Consider the following 21,084-nt stretch of genomic DNA (forward strand, 5'->3'; position numbering starts at 1 on the left):
TTTATTCATGTTCTTACATTCAGTTGCAACGGTTACAACGGTTCCTCAGGAATGGACTAACGGTGAAATTACACTATTGACAGTTGCTTTATTTCGTCCCTTGCAGAGTAAACCCTATGTGTTTGACCGAGTCCTGCCACCCAACACAGCCCAGGAGCAAGTCTACGATGCCTGTGCCAAGCAGATCGTCAAAGGTCAGAGTCACTCTGTCCCGCAGTCTCTTTATCTGACCTCCTCACCGTCATTTCATCATCATATCAACTCAGGTCCAGAGCTATTATGAAAGCCGTAACCCCAGTTTCTGCATTTTGGAGATGTGCTGGGTGGGTACAATGGAACAATCTTTGCCTATGGCCAGACCTCATCAGGAAAGACCCAGACCATGGAGGTAAATCAGAAGGACATTTTGATGCCTCACTGGGATTTGTGCTGGAACCAAAGAGATTATTTTAGAGATTAGATTAAGGACAGCAGACATTGGGCTTCAGTGAAGCTACTGTGCAAGTATAACCATTAGCAGCTAATTGTATGGAGTTTTACAAGCCAGTACAAAGGAGAGGCTCATGGGACATAAAACCGTTTAAAGAGGAGCCAGAGGTACAGACTAGAATCAGGTTTAACTTTTGGCCTCGCTGCCTGCATCTGTAGGTGATCTAGTGACCCATTGGCTGAGCTGGTAGTGACTGGAGTTTAAAGGAATAGTTCATGCAAAATCTATATTTGGATTAAATTACCCTTACCTTGATTTGTGTTTGAAGGCCCATGGTGACAGAATCCACAATAATCCATTATGTACTTCTGTCTACAGCCTAGAGTTGGCATACTAGCATCATCAGATTTCATGAATGGCAACAGCCGGACCGATGTTAGCAAAGCTGCACTGCAAGCCGAGACTTCATCAGAAACACACTAAATTCGGTAGTTAGTGGAGTTAGCAGGGATTTTTAAAAAATGTTTATACTGCTAAAATAATTGCTGGAACTTAGTTCCTCAGAACTGAAACTATTACCTCACGTAGCAACAGCACAGGGCATCTGTATGTGTCTTCCGTTGATGATGTCCTCCTGGGGCAGGCACTTAGACGCGGATTGCTTTCCAGATAAACATAGGAACCGGTAAACCATAGGAAGTATCAGAGCATTTAAAATGTTTCTCGCGTGGAAGAACACCTGGACAGGTTCTTCGCGAGTATTGACTCTACCAAACTTAGTTTGAAGCGTTTTTGAAGAAGTTTCGTCTTGCAGTGCAGGTTTGCTAACATCGGTTCGGCTCTTTCCATTCATTAAATCTGACGATGCTAATATGCTAAATCCAGGCTGTAGCCAGAAGTAAATAATGGATTATTGTGGATTCTGTCACCATGGACCTTAAGACACAACTCAAGGTAAGGGTAATTTAACACATACACATATATATATATATATATATATATATACACTGCTCAAAAAAATAAAGGGAACACTAAAATAACACATCCTAGATCTGAATGGATGAAATAATTTTATTAAATACTTTTATCTTTACATAGTTGAATGTGCTGACAACAAAATCACACGAAAATAATCAATGGAAATCCAATTTATCAACCCATGGAGGTCTGGATTTGGAGTCACACTCAAAATTAAAGTGGAAAACCACACTACAGGCTGATCCAACTTTGATGTAATGTCCTTAAAACAAGTCAAAATGAGGCTCAGTAGTGTGTGTGGCCTCCACGTGCCTGTATGACCTCCCTACAACACCTGGGCATGCTCCTGATGAGGTGGCGGATGGCCTCCTGAGGGATCTCCTCCCAGACCTGGACTAAAGCATCCGCCAACTCCTGGACAGTCTGTGGTGCAACGTGGCGTTGGTGGATGGAGCGAGACATGATGTCCCAGATGTGCTCAATTGGATTCAGGTCTGGGGAACGGGCGGGCCAGTCCATAGCATCAATGCCTTCCTCTTCCAGGAAGTGCTGACACACTCCAGCCACATGAGGTCTAGCATTGTCTTGCATTAGGAGGAACCCAGGGCCAACCGCACCAGCATATGGTCTCACAAGGGGTCTGAGGATCTCATCTCGGTACCTAATGGCAGTCATGCTACCTCTGGTGAGCACATGGAGGGCTGTGCGGCCCCCCAAAGAAATGCCACCCCACACCATGACTGACCCACCGCCAAACCGGTCATGCTGGAGGATGTTGCAGGCAGCAGAACGTTCTCCACGGCGTCTCCAGACTGTCACGTCTGTCACGTGCTCAGTGTGAACCTGCTTTCATCTGTGAAGAGCACAGGGCGCCAGTGGCGAATTTGCCAATCTTGGTGTTCTCTGGCAAATGCCAAACGTCCTGCACGGTGTTGGGCTGTAAGCACAACCCCCACCTGTGGACATCGGGCCCTCATACAACCCTCATGGTGTCTGTTTCTGACCGTTTGAGCAGACTCATTCACATTTGTGGCCTGCTGGAGGTCATTTTTCAGGGCTCTGGCAGTGCTCCTCCTGCTCCTCCTTGCACAAAGGCGGAGGTAGCGGTCCTGCTGCTGGGTTGTTGCCCTCCTACGGCCTCCTCCACGTCTCCTGATGTACTGGCCTGTCTCCTGGTAGCGCCTCCATGCTCTGGACACTACGCTGACAGACACAGCAAACCTTCTTGCCAAAGCTCGCATTGATGTGCCATCCTGGATGAGCTGCACTACCTGAGCCACTTGTGTGGGTTGTAGACTCCATCTCATGCTACCACTAGAGTGAAAGCACCGCCAGCATTCAAAAGTGACCAAAACATCAGCCAGGAAGCATAGGAACTGAGAAGTGGTCTGTGGTCACCACCTGCAGAACCACTCCTTTATTGGGAGTGGCTTGCTAATTGCCTATAATTTCCACCTGTTGTCTATTCCATTTGCACAACAGCATGTGAAATTTATTGTCAATCAGTGTTGCTTCCTAAGTGGACAGTTTGATTTCACAGAAGTGTTATTTACTTGGAGTTACATTGTGTTGTTTAAGTGTTCCCTTTATTTTTTTTAGCAGTATATATATATATTTTTTTTGCATGAACTATCCCTTTAAGATGATTACCTCAGTCATAATCCTAACATGATTTCAAAAGCGAGTTTTTAGACGATTTAACATAGTGTTGCAGAAACATGTTTTTTACAGGCGGATCGACATTGTGCTGTAGTTACTCAGGCAGCACTTGAGATTGTCAAACATGTTTGCTTCATTTAAGGGAGGTGCCAGTCAGTATGCATATACAATAAATCACCAACAACAGACTTTTCAGCAAGAATCTCTCTCATGCTGGTGTTGCGGAAGAACATTCCCAACAGTCCTTCCCTCCTGCTGCGTCTTCCTTACTGGCATACCTTTATTTAGGCTGACTGCCTTTGCCAGACGGCACGCCAAAATAGCAGTGAGGTGTTACTCTGCCACGGTTCACATGATGTGCCACCATGCGATTACACATACATACAATAGCCTCCTATTCAGCTGCAGCCGTTGCCCTGGAAACAGCCCAGAGAGCCTTCAGCAAGCCTCAGGATAAAATTGGAAAACATTTCTTCCATTATTCCTCAGCAGCTAATGGAAGGGCGGGGAAGCGATGGTGGCAGTATGATTAGCTTCCACGCTGCCAGCCTGACCAGAATGTAAAACTATCCTTGTTATGTGCTTAATCTATGATGCTATTATACATCTCCCTATCCTTGTCTACCTAGCCAGCATCATATTACCATATGAATGGCATCAGCCCTGAGGCGAATGACAGACTGTGATAGTCCATTACATTTTTATTGTCAAGTCAATATCATTTTTATTATGTTTGGGCTGGATAAGGAGAGGTAAGACTGAATGAAATTGAGGTGGGGGATGAGGGGACTAAAGTAAAGGAAATTCAGGCTGGCAAAGGAGCTTCTAATGAAACCCCCTTGAGGTAGCATGTGTATTTCTGATCAATATGAGGACCCAGGCCTTATGAAAGCTAAGAGGGTTAAGGCCTTTGTTTGAGGAGAAATGGTGAGTGCTTTTTCCCTCTGTAATGAATCTGTATTGCTACTTGCCATTTCAACTTTTGGGAATGCTAAGTGTTGTCGTCTATCTTGTTTATTTGATCAGGAGTGTGTTTTTTCCCAGGGCAAGCTACATGACTCCCAGCAGATGGGTATTATCCCCCGTATCAGCAGGGACATCTTTGACCACATCTAGTCCATGGACGAGAACCTGGAGTTCCACATCAAGGTAACAGACACACCATGGCCCCTCTGGAACCCTGGCTAGGTTCCACATTAAGGTAACAGACACACTATGGCCCCTCTGGAACCCTGGCTAGGTTCCACATTAAGGTAACAGATACACCATGGCCCCTCTGAAACCCTGGCTAGGTTCCACATTAAGGTAACAGATACACCATGGCCCCTCTGGAACCCTGGCTAGGTTCTACTCTACCTCCCCCTTCCTCCCCTCTCTCTCTGTCCTCTGGTAACTCTACCTCCCCCTTCCTCCCCTCTCTCTCTGTCCTCTGGTAACTTTACCTCCCCCCTCCTCCCCTCTCTCTCTGTCCTCTGGTAACTCTACCTCCCCCCTCCTCCCCACTCTCTCTGTCCTCTGGTAACTCTACCTCCCCCTTCCTCCCCACTCTCTCTGTCCTCTGGTAACTCTACCTCCCCCCTTCCTCCCCACTCTCTCTGTCCTCTGGTAACTCTACCTCCCCCCTTCCTCCCCACTCTCTCTGTCCTCTGGTAACTCTACCTCCCCCCTTCCTCCCCACTCTCTCTGTCCTCTGGTAACTCTACCTCCCCCTTCCTCCCCACTCTCTCTGTCCTCTGGTAACTCTACCTCCCCCCTTCCTCCCCACTCTCTCTGTCCTCTGGTAACTCTACCTCCCCCTTCCTCCCCACTCTCTCTGTCCTCTGGTAACTCACCTCCCCCCTCCTCCCCACTCTCTCTGTCCTCTGGTAACTCTACCTCCCCCTTCCTCCCCACTCTCTCTGTCCTCTGGTAACTCTACCTCCCCCTTCCTCCCCACTCTCTCTGTCCTCTGGTAACTCTACCTCCCCCTTCCTCCCCACTCTCTCTGTCCTCTGGTAACTCTACCTCCCCCTTCCTCCCCACTCTCTCTGTCCTCTGGTAATTCTACCTCCCCCTTCCTCCCCACTCTCTCTGTCCTCTCGTAAGTCTACCTCCCCACTCTCTCTGTCCTCTCGTAACTCTACCTCCACCCTCCTCCCCACAACCCCATCCCTTGCTTTCCCGTCTTATCTCAGGGTCTACATGAGAGCTGCCCAGCACAGCCTCATCCCTCCTTTCTGCTCTGAGACCATTATGTGTGGTGTTGATTATTTCAGAGTGTGGTGGTGTTTGGCTGGTCGACACGGTCGGAGATTATTAAGGATAGCCCCCTTTTTAAATTTTTTTGCCTAAATGACATACCCATATCTAACTGCCGGTAGCTCAGGCCCTGAAGCAAGGATATGCATATTATTGGTACCATTTGAAAGGAAACACTTTCGAGTTTGTGGAAATGTGAATTGAATGTAGGAGAATAAAACACAATAGATCTGGTAGAAGATAATACAAAGAAAAACCAACCTGTCTTTTTCTACCACCATCTTTGAAATGCAAGAAAAAGGTCATAGTTATAGCCATCAATCTGGTTGTAATTCCGATAGTGTCCACAAGATGGCAGCAGTGTATGTGCAAAGTTTCAGATGGATAACTTGAAAAATGAGTGAACAAGAATACCAAGTCCCCAGGTACATTTGGACAAATCGTTTCCATTTTTCTGCAAGAATATCGTCAAATCTGTATACTCGGACTTTGATTTAGCTTTTCAAGTATTAGTAGCCATATTATAATTTCAACATTTGCAAAACAACCAGTTTTCATAACTTCATAACTCTGAATATTCTTATACGTTGTGTCCAAAAGGAAAAGGCATGCTGTCGCAAAAGGTTAGTGCCTACATTTTGCGACCGAGACGGGGTTTCCGGCTATCTAGCTAGCTTTGTTTGACCCCGATTGGTGCTTATTTGTCAAAGATAAAGTCCTTCAAGTGATGGCCACCCGCGTCATCTGTGTGCCATGAAGGCGTCGCTCTCTGACCAAATATGGTGTCCTATAGGATATACTACACCCCCAATGAAATAGTGAAGTCTTGTTACCTTCTAGGATCTCTGAGGAATAGAGATGAACGTGATTTGACTCGTTCAAACAACATTTAGGGTGCGATTTTCACAGATTCCTTTCATTGCAAATTGAACGAGTGGAAATACAAAATCGATTGCGCGTGCTATATGGACCTTTTTAGGATATGAAAAATTATTTTATCTAACAAAACGACACTTCATGTTATCTCTGGGACCCTTTGGATGATAAATCAGAGCAAGATTTCAGAATGTAAGTACACATTTCACATTCAGAGGTGAATTTATCAAACCTATCGCGTTGAAAAAAGTGTTTTGTTGTTAAGAGCTCTCCTCAAACAATAACATTTCATTTTTTTCGCAGTAATAGCTACTGTAAATTGGACAGTGCAGTTATATTAACAAGAATTGAAGCTTTCAGCCGATATAAAACGCTTATATGTACCGACATTTGTTGTTTCTCTAAAATCTGTGATCTTGACATAAAACGCTGCATGATTTACAACTGTCCCGTTAACGGGACGCCGATCCCTAAGAAGTTGCCTCATAATCATGTCCCAATATATCCCTGGATCCTGGAGAAATGTTAGTGGTTTGTGCTAGGATGTGTTGTATTTATAATAATAATAATAACTTTATTTGTATTGCGCTTTTCAATACAACTAACAAATCATGAAAGACGGAATGGAAGGATCGTAGACACAGATAGCAGATATTGTTCTCCTCTGAACTAGGTTTCTGTACAGTTTATTTAGTGCATTTTCTCACACACTCACTTGATGAATGTGATAAGGATGTGTAGGCACATTTAGTGACCTAAAATCTGTCAGTGCTGTCCCTGCTGCCCCTCTCCATAACCCACAACTTACATGTTTGGTTGAGGTCCATCACTCTAACCACTGCTGCCCCCTCCCTCCCTCTCTCCTCCCTCCCCCTTCTCATCCTCCCTCCTGTCTCCCTCCTGCCTCTGTCATTCCATTTCTCCCCCCGTCTCTCCTCCCCCGCTCCCTCCCTCCGTCTCTCCTCCCCCGCTCCCTCCCTCCCTCCCTCTCTCCTCCCTCCTCCCTCTCCCCTCCCTCCTCCCTCTCCCCCTTCCTCCCTCCTGTCTCCCTCCTACCTCTGTCATTCCATTTCTCCCCCCGTCTCTCCTCCCCCGCTCCCTCCCTCCCCCGCTCCCTCCCTCCCTCTCTCCTCCCTCTCCCCTTCCTCCCCCTGTCTCCCTCCTGCCGCTGTCATTCCATTTCTCCCCCCGTCTCTCCTCCCCCGCTCCCTCCCTCCGTCTCTCCTCCCCCGCTCCCTCCCTCCCTCTCTCCTCCCTCCTCCCTCTCCCCTCCCTCCTCCCTCTCCCCCTTCCTCCCTCCTGTCTCCCTCCTACCTCTGTCATTCCATTTCTCCCCCCGTCTCTCCTCCCCCGCTCCCTCCCTCCCCCGCTCCCTCCCTCCCTCTCTCCTCCCTCTCCCCTTCCTCCCCCTGTCTCCCTCCTGCCGCTGTCATTCCATTTCTCCCCCTGTCTCTCCTCCCCCGCTCCCTCCCTCCATCCCTCTCTCCTCCCTCCTCCCTCTCCCCCTTCCTCCCTCCTGTCTCCCTCCTGCCTCTGTCATTCCATTTCTCCCCCCGTCTCTCCTCCCCCGCTCCCTCCCTCCCTCCCTCCCTCCCTCCCCCCCTCCCTCCCTCACCCTCCCTCCCTCCCTCCCTCCCTCCCCCCCTCCCCCCCCTCCCTCCCTCCCTCACCCTCCCTCCCTCCCTCCCTCCCCCCCTCCCTCCCTCCCTCCCCCCCCTCCCTCCCTCCCTCCCCCTGTCTCTCCTCCCCCCCTCCCTCCCTCCCTCCCTCCCTCCCCCCCTCCCTCCCTCACCCTCCCTCCCTCCCTCCCTCCCCCCCTCCCCCCCTCCCTCCCCCCCTCCCTCCCTCCCTCCCCCTCCCTCCCTCCCTCCCTCCCTCCCTCCCCCCCTCCCTCCCTCCCTCCCCCTGTCTCTCCTCCCCCGCTCCCTCCCTCCCTCCCTCCCCCCTCCCCCCCTCCCTCCCTCCCTCCCTCCCCCCCCTCCCCCCTCCCTCCCTCCCCCCCTCCCTCCCTCCCTCCCTCCCCCCTCCCCCCCTCCCTCCCTCCCTCCCCCCTCCCTCCCCCCCTCCCTCCCTCCCCCCCCCCCCTCCCTCCCTCCCTCCCTCCCCCCCTCCCTCCCCCCCTCCCTGTGTGTTCACCTGTGTGTGTTCACGTGTGTGTTCACCTGTGTGTGTTCACCTGTATGTTCACCTGTGTGTATTCACCTGGGTGTATTCACCTGTGTGTATTCACCTGTGTGTGTTCACCTGTGTGTGTTCACCTGTATGTATTCACCTGTGTGTATTCACCTGTGTGTATTCACCTGTGTGTATTTACCTGAATGTGTTCACCTGTGTGTGTTCACCTGTGTGTGTTCGCCTGTATGTATTCGCCTGTATGTATTCGCCTGTGTGTGTGTGTGTGTGTGTGTGTGTGTGTGTATGTATGTGTTATTTACTCATCTCACCTTCCTGTACATCCAGCTGCTGGCTTCGACCCGTAAGGACTATGAGAACTCCAGGAGGACCTGTCCCGTCTGCAGAGGGAGAACGAGGCGGCCAAGGAAGAGGTAAAGGAGGTTCTGCAGGCCCTGGAAGAACTGGCTGTTAACTACGACCACAAGAGCCAGGAGGGGGAGAACGAGAACCGCTCCAACAACCAGCTCAGTGAGGAGCTCAACCAGAAGACTGTGAGTCACTCTGGGAGGAAACGAGATGGGTTCTAATAGTTCTGGTTATAGGTTTGATTTCCGCATGGCCCACATAAAGTGAATATACTGTTTACATTGATGTGTCACTGTCAAGGTTGACAGGTTTGGAAGTCACTTTGAACAGGTGAGGAGGGCGCAGTGAGGAGGACATACGACAAGTTATGTGTAGGAGTAAAGATTACTGTTGTGTACAGCTGAGAGGATTTGTGGAAAAGGTAGGGCTGGGGTCATAATCTAAGTACTCTGTAGGTCCACTCATCTGTCCACTTTTAAATCCGTCAATGTTGCCTGTGTGTCTCAGACCACTCTGGCGCGGTTACAGAGGGAGCTGACCAGTCTACAGGAGCTCAGTAGTCATCATAAGAAGAGAGCAGTAGAGATTCTCAGTCTACTGCTCCGAGACCTCAGTGAGATAGGAGGCATCATCGGCACCAGTGACCTCAAGGCTATAAGGACACACAATTAAACAATTACGCAATTAGAATCATACACACATATACACACTGTTATTTAGACAGACATAAACTGTTTGTAACAGGTAATCATACACACGCACACACACACACTCAGTCCTGATCTCTCTGCTCTTCAGATGATGGAGGTGAATGAGGTCATTGAGGAGGAGTTCACCATGGCTCGTCTCTACATCAGTAAGATGAAATCAGAGGTAAAGTCTCTGGTGAACCGCAGCTGGAGAGCTCCCTGGCCGACACCTCCCGCAGGATGCAGGCCAATGAGAAGGAGCTGGCCTCCTGTCAGTTACTCATCGCCCAGGTAACCAGGAAGTGGATTTAACATCCATTTCGATATCTTGAAAAAAGAGTATGGAATATTTTCCTTTATTCAGTAGACTATTGTGTTCTTGCAGCTTGGTTGGAAAGAGAGACAGTGTCAGCATTCTTTTCCTCAGCTGTTGTCCCTGCCTGATGGGGTCCTCCATGCAGCACCAGGCTAAGATCACGTCTCTGACAGACTCCATGCAGAACGTAGAGCAGAAGAAGAGACAGCTAGAGGAGACCCAGGGCTTCCTCGTGGAGGAGGTTCAGGCTCTACGCACACAGGCTGAGAAACGCAGAGAGACCCCCAAACACAAACAAGCCTGTCATCAATCATTACGTCACATGAACAAAACAAACAATGTCGCTTGCTTTGTCTCCACAGACAAAATGAAGGAGGTGCATGTGATGGATAAACAGAAGGAGCACCTGACCAAACTGCAGGATGCAGTAGAGATGAAGGTAAAGATCTCTCTATCTATCTCCCCTCCTCCCATCCCTCCCCCTTTATCCCCCTTTCTTTTTTCCCCCACTCTTCAAATTCCTGAGAAAGGTAAATCAATTCAACTTGACCCTTGACCCTGTGTTCCCTTCTGCACCCTATTGAAGACCCTAGAGGAACAGATGGAGAACCATAGAGAGGTCCATCAGAAGCAGCTGTCCCGTCGGAGAGATGAGATCGAGCAGAGGGTCTTGGAGGAGCTCAAGGAGTAAGAGAGATTTTATTTATTTCATTGGCAGGTCTTTTTCAAGTCTCATTTCAGGAAGTGAACACAGTCCCAGGAGATAATTACGGCATGTACAGTATAGCATTGATTTGTACTCTACTGTATACAACCCATCTGCTCTCCTCTAGTCTGAACCAGGGCCTTCAGCTGGAACAGAGGAAGCTGCAGTCAGACTATGACAAACTGAAGGCTGAGGAGCAGCAGAAGGACGAGCAACTGCAGAAACTTGTGCAAGTCTATTTATTACAGTAGCTGCCACAGCTCTGTTTGGTTCTCCTCAGAAATGGTCATAGCATAATCATAACGTGGTCATAACCCCCTAGAGTCGATTTCTGCAGCCCCACAGAAATCTAATTGGCATAAGAAATAAATATCCATCAAAATCCATTTTAAGCTGGGGATTGGATGTGTCTCAATCCACCACTTCCGCAACTGCAGTGAAAGGTGGCAGAGCTAAAGCAGTGTTTGTCATCCCGAAAATCAGTCTTCTCACTGTAGCATCTGAACGGTTTGGCCTACAAAACTATTATGACCCCTCTATGGAAAGGTGTGACTCTCACGAACACGACAGGGTTCTCTACAACCCCCACACGCGTCTTGGGACTCGGCTGAAGTATAACAAAAATGAATAGTTTCCTGATCTGTTTTATATTTCTCAGATATAGAACAGACACTTCAGGACGAACTTCCTTTAGATGTTTTGGTGGACTGTCTGTTGTTCCATGTAGTGAATGTGTTATTCAGTGTGTTTGTATGGGCTAATAGCAGTAAGGCCAAATTCAATGTTTCATCAAACCATTTTTTTTTTCATACTTCAAGGGGTCTTACAATTCAACATCCAATAGCTAAATGGTCCTTGGTATGACCTTATTAAAACAATTCCATATGTCAGTGTAACAGTGTAGGTTCCGTCCCTCTCTTCGCCCCAACCCAGGCTCGAACCAGGGACCCTTGCACACATCAACAACTGACACCCACCGAAGCATCGTTACCCATCGCGCCACAAGAGCCACGGCCCTTGCGACGCAAGGGGAAACCCTACTTCAAGTCTCAGAGCGAGTGACGTCACTGATTGAAATGCTATTAGCGCGCACCACCGCTAACTAACTAGCCATTTCACATCGGTTACATCAGCTTAGCAGCACCCCACCCCTCCCTCCACCGCCCCAGGTTTAGACTGTATAGATGGGCCATAGCATGGTCATAACATGGTCCGACCCCCATCAGTCCTCTGCGTGTCTCTGCTGTAGCTTCATCAATGAGAAGCGAGAGCAGGCCAAGGAGGTTCTGAAGGGTCTAGAAGACACTGTGCTGAGTGGAGTTAACATAATGTAGTCAATCTGACTGTTACTTGTGCTGGCTTTTAAAAAAAAAATACATCTCAGGTGTTGATAGATGTTGAACTCATTGACGATGAGAGATTTGTCCCTTCCTCCAGGACAAGGAGCTTCAGACCTCTGCACAACCTGTGCAGGCTCTTCATCCAAGAGCTGACCTGCCTCATCAGCATGGTAAGTACAGGAAGGATAGGCTATTTGGGGGAGAAATGTCCGTAAATCTCAGCTACAATGTTCCCACTCTGTAAACTATCACATAGTCACCCATTCGTGGGCACGCTGTATGCCTTATATCATCCAGCGTCTATGCTGACAACTAACAGACTGTTGTTTGGTTCAGTGTTATCACTATCTAAAACCAGCTGACAACTAACAGACTGTTGTTTGGTTCAGTGTTATCACTATCTAAAACCAGCTGACAACTAACAGGATGTTGTTTGGTTCAGTGTTATCACTATCTAAAACCAGCTGACAACTAACAGGATGTTGTTTGGTTCAGTGTTATCACTATCTAAAACCAGCTGACAACTAACAGGATGTTGTTTGGTTCAGTGTTATCACTATCTAAAACCAGCTGACAACTAACAGGATGTTGTTTGGTTCAGTGTTATCACTATCTAAAACCAGCTGACAACTAACAGGCTGTTGTTTGGTTCAGTGTTATCACTATCTAAAACCAGCTGACAACTAACAGGATGTTGTTTGGTTCAGTGTTATCACTATCTAAGACCAGAAGAGGAAGGCAAACCACAAAACAAGTAGACTTTAGAAACCACTTTTTCAGACATGTATTGTAAATGTCAGCAGTTGTGGTGTGTCCCTCCCTGCTGAGAAAGGTGACATCACTCTGGTCTCACAGTGTAAAGCGCCGCAGGCTGTATTTGATGACACGGCGTTTGCTGTTACTGATTTGTGTTGGGCTGTTGTTTCCTTTAGGAAATAACTTAATGTGTCTGTTCTCACACTAAAGTCCCATATGGGAATGTTGACATTTATTCATGTGTAAGTTGTGTGAAGCAATTGCTTGGATGGGGTTTGTTCATGGCCTATGTTATGCAAGGAATTCAGTTAGTAAGTATGTTGTGTGAAGTCACTTCCCTGTTTCTGTCCAATCAGAGTGCAGAGATGGATAATGATGAGGCTGGGGGTAGTCTGGCTCAGAGACAGAGGATTACCTTCCTGGAGAACAACCTGGAGCAGCTCACCAAGGTCCATAAACAGGTACGACACACACACACACACATACATACATACATACATACATACATACATACATACATACATACATACATACATACATACATACATACATACATACATACATACATACATACATACATACATACATACATACATACATACATACATACATACATACATACATACATACATACATACATACTGTCACGTTCTGACCAGTAAAGGGGTTAATTGTTATTGTAGTTTGGTCAGGACGTGGCAGGGGGGTGTTTGTTTTATGTGGTTCGGGGATTGTTGGGTTATGTTATTATGTAAGAGGGGTGTTTGTTTAGACTGTTCCGGGGTTTTTGGGCTATGTTCTTGTTAGTTTATTTCTATGTTAGTTCTAGTCGTTCTATGTCTATGTTTAGTTAATGGGGTTGACCTTCCATTGCAAGCAGCTGCCTCTCGTTGCTTCTAATTGAAGGTCTTATTTAAGAGGGGTGTTTGTTCTATGGTATTTGTGGGTAGTTGTCTCCTGTTTAGTGTCTGAGCACCTGATAGGACTGTTAGTGTCGTTTGTTTGTTTTGTGTACGTGATTTGTTTGTTTTTCCTTCTTCACATTAAAAAGATGAGTATGCACGTTCCCGCTGCGTTTTGGTCTGATCCTCACGACACCCGTTACACATACATACATACATACAGACACACACACATTCATACATACTATATACACAAGCATACACACTCACATTCAATCCTCATATATGCTGCTGCTACTCTGTTCATCATAAATCCTGATGCCTAGACACCTTACCCCTATACATACCTACCTCTATCACTCCAGTATCTCTGCACATTGGAAATATGGTAAATGTTTTTTTTTTTTTCTAGTTCTCGTGTGTTTTTGTTCTACTTGATTTTATAGTACTTCTGATATTGATTACTGCATTGTTTGGAAAGAGCTGGCAAGAAAGGCATTTCACTGTACCTGCGAGAATAAAACTTGAAACTTAAAACACATAACAGAACTTCATATCCCCCGTGACTCGTCTCTCCAGTTGGTGCGTGATAACGCCGACCTGCACTGCGAGCTTCCCAAGCTGGAGAGGCGTCTGTGGGCCACTGCCGAGAGGGTAAAATTCAAGTGTGCCTTGAATTCTAAATAAATCACTGACAGTGTCACCAGCAAAGCACCCCCACACCATCACACCACCTCCTCCATGCTTCACGGTGGGAACCACACATGTGGAGATCATCCGTTCACCTACTCTGAGTCTCACAAAGACACAGCGGTTGGAACCAGAAATCAAACATTTTGACATTTTGATCTCCTTCCATACCTGTCCAGTGGATTTGTGCCGGGCAATGACGCCCTCGTCTGGTTGTATTGAGAACGTGACCTGTTGGCGCCTTTTCTCTGCTGCTCAGTGTAATATGCTGCGTCACTCACTTGCATTCCATGTTATTGGCCCGACTGACGTCTTTTCACCAAAAATCTTTCTTGTACTTGCGCATCCTGTTGTACCTCTGTTCGAAATCAATTATGTAGTCCGTCATTGCAACCGAAATGTCTCTAGTAACACTGTCAAAGTTTGAATATGCCTCGTAGGCACAGCCTTTCTCTTCTTTAAGAAACACAGAATCCAGTGCTCTGATCAGTTCCCATACCGTCAACCTTGTTCAAATCCTCCAGGGATATTTCCAGTGCTGTATCTCTCGCTCTTCCCTCAAGCAATAATACCACCACAAGTGCTTGCTTTTTATCGTCCAGATTAGTAACCCGTGTCCAGATTCCAAGTACATTTTTCCAACTTTCGTACGACCTCTTCTCGTCGAAGCGTGGTGGCATATTGTAGTTATTAACCATCCTCTGCTACCAATGTTAACTCAAAATGACACAACGACTAGGCTCCAGTTTAACAACGTTTGCTTCACCGTATTACCACAGTACATAGTCGCCATCACACTCAGGCCAGGTCCATCTCCAGTGAGACTACTGCGCTGGCGTACTAATAACAGAGTGATAGCACTGTAATAACAGAAATATAGGGATACTTAAAACATGAACTTAACACTTAGTGAGGTCAAACAGGTGGGTGTGCTTAGCGATTGCTCCAGAAAGCTTAGTAGTTCACTTCTCTCTGATAGACTCCAATGACCTTTCCAAGTTTCCAAAGTCCTACTTCCCATACTGCTCCATTTTCAACAACCAGATTGAAACAATACACCTCTTGAACGCTTGATTCAGCCAAATCACATCTTAGAATAAATATCTGTGTTAGAACCCTGTGCCCAGCTGTGTGGCCACGTCTCTTTGTGTCATGTGTTTAGCATGAATTAATCATGCTGGCCTTTTGAAAAAATGAATGACAGTCAGGAAACCAGCCATTAATTAATGAAGTTTCAAAGGCTTTAATTCAGGCTTGAACCAGTTTGAGTTTTACAGAGAAAGCCAAAGGCCTCACTGACATCTGCGTTGGTGCCAATAGCCATGTCAGGACCAAAGCATTCACTCTATTCTAGAAACAAGTACAAGAGATTTAAATATTAAAGAGCATTAAGTCTCGTACACATCGCGCTGAATATGGATCTAGCATTCGTCGGGCGATCGTTCAGCACGCTGTGTTTTATGGAGCACCAGCTGTAGACGGCTAACATTGTTCATGCGATTCTACATGTAAAATCGGTTCACACTCGTTTGTCAAATTACCTTCAGACGTGCTAAGTACTCTCGGCCATCAAACGCTATTGGTGTCTCGGAGCCCTTAGGGTCCCCAGGAAAGTGTTCAGAGGCACTTTAGCCTCTAAATCTCAAATGTAAAGTTCAGTATTGGTCCAAAAGGGGGCAGCACATGTCTATAAAATCAGAACTGTGTTTTTGTCCCTTTCATAACCTCATGCTATCGGATATACTGTGCATCACCAATCTTATGCCATTAACTCACACTTACAGTGCAATATTAGTCAATAGACCCATAAACAATATATTTCTGAGTCTCCCTTAGTCTGTTTCTCTTTTGTTTTTTAATAGCAGCAGGTGGCAGCAGGTTTTTCCTGTTGGATGTACAGATCTTCTCTCCGTTCTGGACCTGAACCCACACTGGGACTGTCTTTGATATTCACTTTCTCCATGGACCTGTCTTTCTAACCACTGTGAACAATCCTCCTCTTCTTCTCTCACCACTCTGCCTTTACTGGGACTTCAGACGCCTCATTCCCAAACACTCTGTAAGCCAGATATCCTTATTAAGGTCTCCTCTCCTCATGGCCAAGAGGAAAGAGAGGCACCTTAATGCTGAACAAGTGCTTTTCATCTCTATCTCTTCCTTGAATCGCTCTTACTTTACCTCTGTGTCTGGTGCTCTCTCTCTCTCTCTCTCTCGCTCTTTCTCTCTCTCTCTCGCTCTTTCTCTCTCTCTCTTGCTCTTTCTCTCTCTTTCTCTCTCGCTCTTTCTCTCTCTCTCCTCTCTCGCTCTTTCTCTCGCTCTCTCTCTGTTTCTCTCTCGTTCTTTCTCTCTCTCTCTTTCTCTCTCTCTTTCTCTCTTTCTCTTTCTCCTTGAGTGAAATTGTGTAATGAGCTACTGTATGTTGTTGAGGTTCCTCTCTCTCTGATGCTCGTTCATTGTTGTATCTTGTGAAACAGACTGGTTTTCCTATAAGAGAAATTATGAGAAAAGAAGGTTTGGAGGGTCACATTGAATATGGTTGTTTAGGGGTTTCTGCCTGATACCAATACCCTCAAAAACACTAGAATGGCCACAGACGTTGTTAGAGATTAAAAGACACTGTTAGGATTGTAGTGTGTTTTAGAACTCACCTAGTGTTACTGATGGCTGTCTGGATCACTTTCAATAGTAGATCTTAGTGTTTTGAAAGTACCACTTTATTTCATAGTGAATTTTGTTGATTTCACTATTTACACAACTTTGATATCGGCTATTTATTTTATACATTTTATTCATGCAACATTGATGTCAGTCATTTGAAAATTTGCTTTGACAATATCACACACCACTGAAGTAACATGAAGAGTTTATGATCAGAGATGACTAATCTACTCGATATATACGGTATGTTTCTCATATGCTATTGAGAAGAAGAACATGGGTAAGATACAGAACAACTATCTCATTGTGGACTTTTAGAATTCCCATTATGTATCCAATATGTGTTTAATCATTGTCAAGCTACAGTAGCAACAGTCTAAAACAGCATTGGTGCATAGATTGTTGAGAGAGAACCTTGAATTTCTTCTTAGGTTTCAGGGGGAGTTGAATCTTTTAATATGTGTCACATGCAAACCGAGTCGAAATACGGGAATGAGGTGATACGAAGCCAAAACTGAGGGATCACACAGCTCAGGAAAATACTCAAACGTGAGGAATTAGAACTAAAAGATGGTTATTATATTCCTTCCTTTGCTGGATTTCATGTTGGTGTTTTAGACTAGAACATTTCGCATACCAGGTTGTTATTTAAAGCAGAGTGCATTGTGAATAACTGACCTTTTGTAAATGAAGGTATAGAAACACGGACCAAACAGATTATTGAATACCTGCGGTATTCCGAAGTTGATGAGATGATGAGACCTGTGATTGGTTGGTTCTGCCATGATGCTGATCATCCAATCAGCACATCTTGCAGTGTATGGGTTGTCTGAACTGGAGTATTTGAGTTATAGGGTTTATCAGGGATTTCATGTTTGTTTTTTTTTGATTTATGCTCTCCCTTCGAAGTAACACAATCAGAATGGTTTATAAATGATAAATGGTTGTCATTGTTATCACTAGTCTATTTCCTCCATGTCACTTGTCCACTTGTGATCCACTTGTATTCACGGTGCTAAGTGATAGTCAGACAAATGTTTATGTAGATATAGGCTCTGTCTAATGTATCAAATGAAGTGCTTTGTTGATATCGATGCTTTGTTGATATTAATGCTTTGTTGATATCGATGCTTTGTTGATATCGATTCTTTGCTGATTTCAATGCTTTGTTGATATCGATGCTTTGCTGATATCAATGCTTTGTTGATATCGATGCTTTGCTGATATCAATGCTTTGTTCATATCGATGCTTCTTTCATTCTAGTTCACAAAGCCAAGTGTTTTGCTGAACTTTGTACGAGGTATAAAAAAAGGCAGTCTCAAATAGCCCACCACATTATGCTGTTGTGAAATGTGTTCTATTACGGTGTCTTTGAACAGGGTATATGGCATTCTTTCACCCTTCATACTTGCTTCCTGGTGAAAGTCATCAATTTATTTATGTTCCTGATTTGATGTCTTATAAATATGATTGACCTGTCCTTAGGGTATTATCATGATGACTGAATGATGACTCCTGTCTTCTGTCAAAATACTGAGCTAAATGTCATTTCCTGTTTTTAATTTAATTTATCTGATCGCCTCTCTCTCTCTTTGTCTCTCAAGTGTCTTTGGGCACTGTTAGTAGGCCTAACTCTTTGTATGATTGATAGGTTTGTAAAGCAAGTGTTTCTGAGGCAACAATGCACTGCAAGTGTTTCGTGACTGTGAGACAGGGGAAAATGTTGATCAGACGGTTTTCAACGGTTAAAGAGAAGCTATACAGTTGAAGTCAGAAGTTTACATACACTTAGGTTGGAGTCATTAAAACTTGTTTTTCAACCATTCCACAAATCTCTTGTTAACAAACTATAGTTTTGGCAAGTTGGTTAGGATATCTACTTTGTGCATGACACAAGTCATTTTTCCAACAATTGTTTACAGACAGATTATTTCACTTATAATTCACTGTATCACAATCCCAGTGGGTCAGAAGTTTACATGCACTAAGTGACTGTGCTTTTAAACAGCTTGGAAAATTCTAGAAAATGATGTCATGGCTTTAGAAGCTTCTGATAGGCTAATTGACATCATTTGAGTCAATTGGAGGTGTACCTATGGATGTATTTCAAGGCCTACTTTCAAACACAGTGCCTCTTTGCTTGACATCATGGGAAAATCTGGGGACCTCCACAAATCTGGTTCATCCTTGGGAGCAATTTCCAAACGCCTGAAGGTACCACGTTCATCTGTACAAACAATAGTACGCAAGTATAAACACAATGGGACCATGCAGCCGTCATACCGCTCAGGAAGGAGATGCGTTCTGTCTCCTAGAGATGAACGTACTTTGGTGCGAAAAGTGCAAATCAATCCCAGAACAACAGCAAAGGACCTTGTCAAGATGCTGGAGGAAACAGGTACAAAAGTATCTATATCCACAGTAAAACGAGTCCTATATCGACATAACCTGAAAGGCCGCTCAGCAAAGAAGAAGCCACTGCTCCAAACCCGCCATAAAAAAGCCAGACCACGGTTTGCAGCTGCACATGGGGACAAAGATTTTTTTGAGAAATGTCCTCTGGTCTGATGAATCAAAAATAGAACTGTTTGTCCATAATGACCATCGTTATGTTTGGAGGAAAAAGGGGACGCTTGCAAGCCGAAGAACACCATCCCAACCGTGAAGTACGGGGGTGGCAGCATCATGTTGTGGGGGTGCTTTACTGCAGGAGGGACTGGTGCACTTTACAAAATAAATGGCATCATGAGGAGGGAAAATGATATGGATATATTGAAGCAACATCTCAAGACATGAGTCTGGAAGTTAAAGCTTGGTCGCAAATGGGTCTTCCAAATGGACAATGACCCCAATCACACTTCCAAAGTTGTGTTAAATTGGCTTAAGGACAACTAAGTCAAGGTATTGAAGTGGCCATCACAAAGCCCTGACCTCAATTCTATAGAAAATGTGTGGGCAGAACTGAAAAAGCGTGTGCGAGCAAGGAGGCCTACAAACCTGACTCAGTTACACCAGCTCTGTCAGGAGGAATGGGCCAAAATTCACCCAACTTATTGTGGGAAGCTTCTGGAAGGCTACCTGAAACGTTTGAACCAAGTTAAACAATTTGAAGGTAGTGCTACCAAATACTAATTGAGTGTATGTAAACTTCTGACCCACTGGGAATGTGATGGAAGAAATAACAGCTGAAATAAATAATTCTCTTTACTATTATTCTGACATTTCACATTCTTAAAATAAAGTGTTGATCTTAACAGACCCAAGACAGGGAATTTTTAATAGGATTAAATGTCAGGAAAAACTTGAGTTTAAATGTATTTGGCTCAGGTGTATGTTAACTTCCGACTTCAACTGTATATAGCAGTTTTCTCATCACATGCAATCTATAGATGTCCATCGCCATATGTATCTGTCCTGTACCTATTGGCTACCACAACTGTTCGTTTTGGTCAAACTTGTGCAGGTGATGACTGCATGGTGTAAGACTCAATTGTCAGATGTCAAGATGTATTTTTTTTAAATATGACACTGAACAAGTATATTGTTGGCAAACAATAGCCCAAGGCTACTTATTTACATAGGCCTACATAATAATGTTGGACCTAAACTGAACCCTTTGTTTCAGACAGAATAAAAAACGGATTATTATTTTAATCAATATGTATTTTTTTTCTTGGGAAATGGTGTAATTTTCATATTCAAGCATGTGCGGGGGAGATTTGAGTCATGACATTAGCCCACGCAAGCTTCCACATCCGCTTATCCTTCTCCAGGCGGAAAAAACTTCACCTGCCCTTCAGCTCGCCCTCCGGTTGGCTCTCCCGTCTCACCCGGTCCCACTGCGCCTGCCGCCCTGCCAACCACCGGTACAGTCAACATGGTTCATCCAGCCAAGCTGTAGGCGACGATAAAGACACCTCTCCGTTTTCAACTGAATCCAGAAACAAACACTGCCAAAAGTAAGTCATTTGCGCGGTTACACGGTGTTGCATTGGCTCACGTGGGAGGAAAGCCAATAAGTGATTGATAGAGAACAGGCTACAGTTTATATTTTATACAGAGGCATTATTGTCAGTGTTACAGAAAACTATAAAAACCATCGTCGGATATGGAAATGTTTACAGAAGTGTTAAATTGTGGGGAACCAGAAGCAGCTGTGTTGACCATGTAAAATCTAGAATTTTCCTCCTCAGCGCAAATCGTATCGACGGCGGCTACATTCATTGTAGGCCATTGTCGTGAACTGTTATCCACCCAGCAGACAGCTGTTGGAGACATGTTTAACCATGGAACAAAGCCCATTGTATTTGGCCATTGAAATAGTGTGAGAAACACTCATGCCCAATACTTTACAATTCTTGAGC

The 21,084-nt window shown here is 45.3% G+C and overlaps 1 long non-coding RNA gene and 1 pseudogene across 1 annotated transcript; one reads left to right on the top strand and one right to left on the bottom strand.

The window, feature by feature from the left end:
* Positions 1 to 336: 336 nt before the first annotated feature.
* On the bottom strand, positions 337 to 1,204 carry LOC115155537 (uncharacterized). Its single transcript, XR_003868100.1, has 3 exons — positions 1,010 to 1,204; positions 741 to 909; positions 337 to 429 (listed from the first exon to the last, which is right to left on the bottom strand). It is a non-coding gene; the product is annotated as an uncharacterized LOC115155537 (long non-coding RNA).
* Positions 1,205 to 4,186: 2,982 nt separating this feature from the next.
* Positions 4,187 to 21,084, top strand: part of LOC115156289 (kinesin heavy chain-like) — a 54,069-nt pseudogene continuing 37,171 nt past the window's right edge.

The sequence above is a fragment of the Salmo trutta genome, chromosome 20 (assembly GCF_901001165.1).
Source record: "Salmo trutta chromosome 20, fSalTru1.1, whole genome shotgun sequence".
Classification (NCBI taxonomy): domain Eukaryota; kingdom Metazoa; phylum Chordata; class Actinopteri; order Salmoniformes; family Salmonidae; genus Salmo; species Salmo trutta.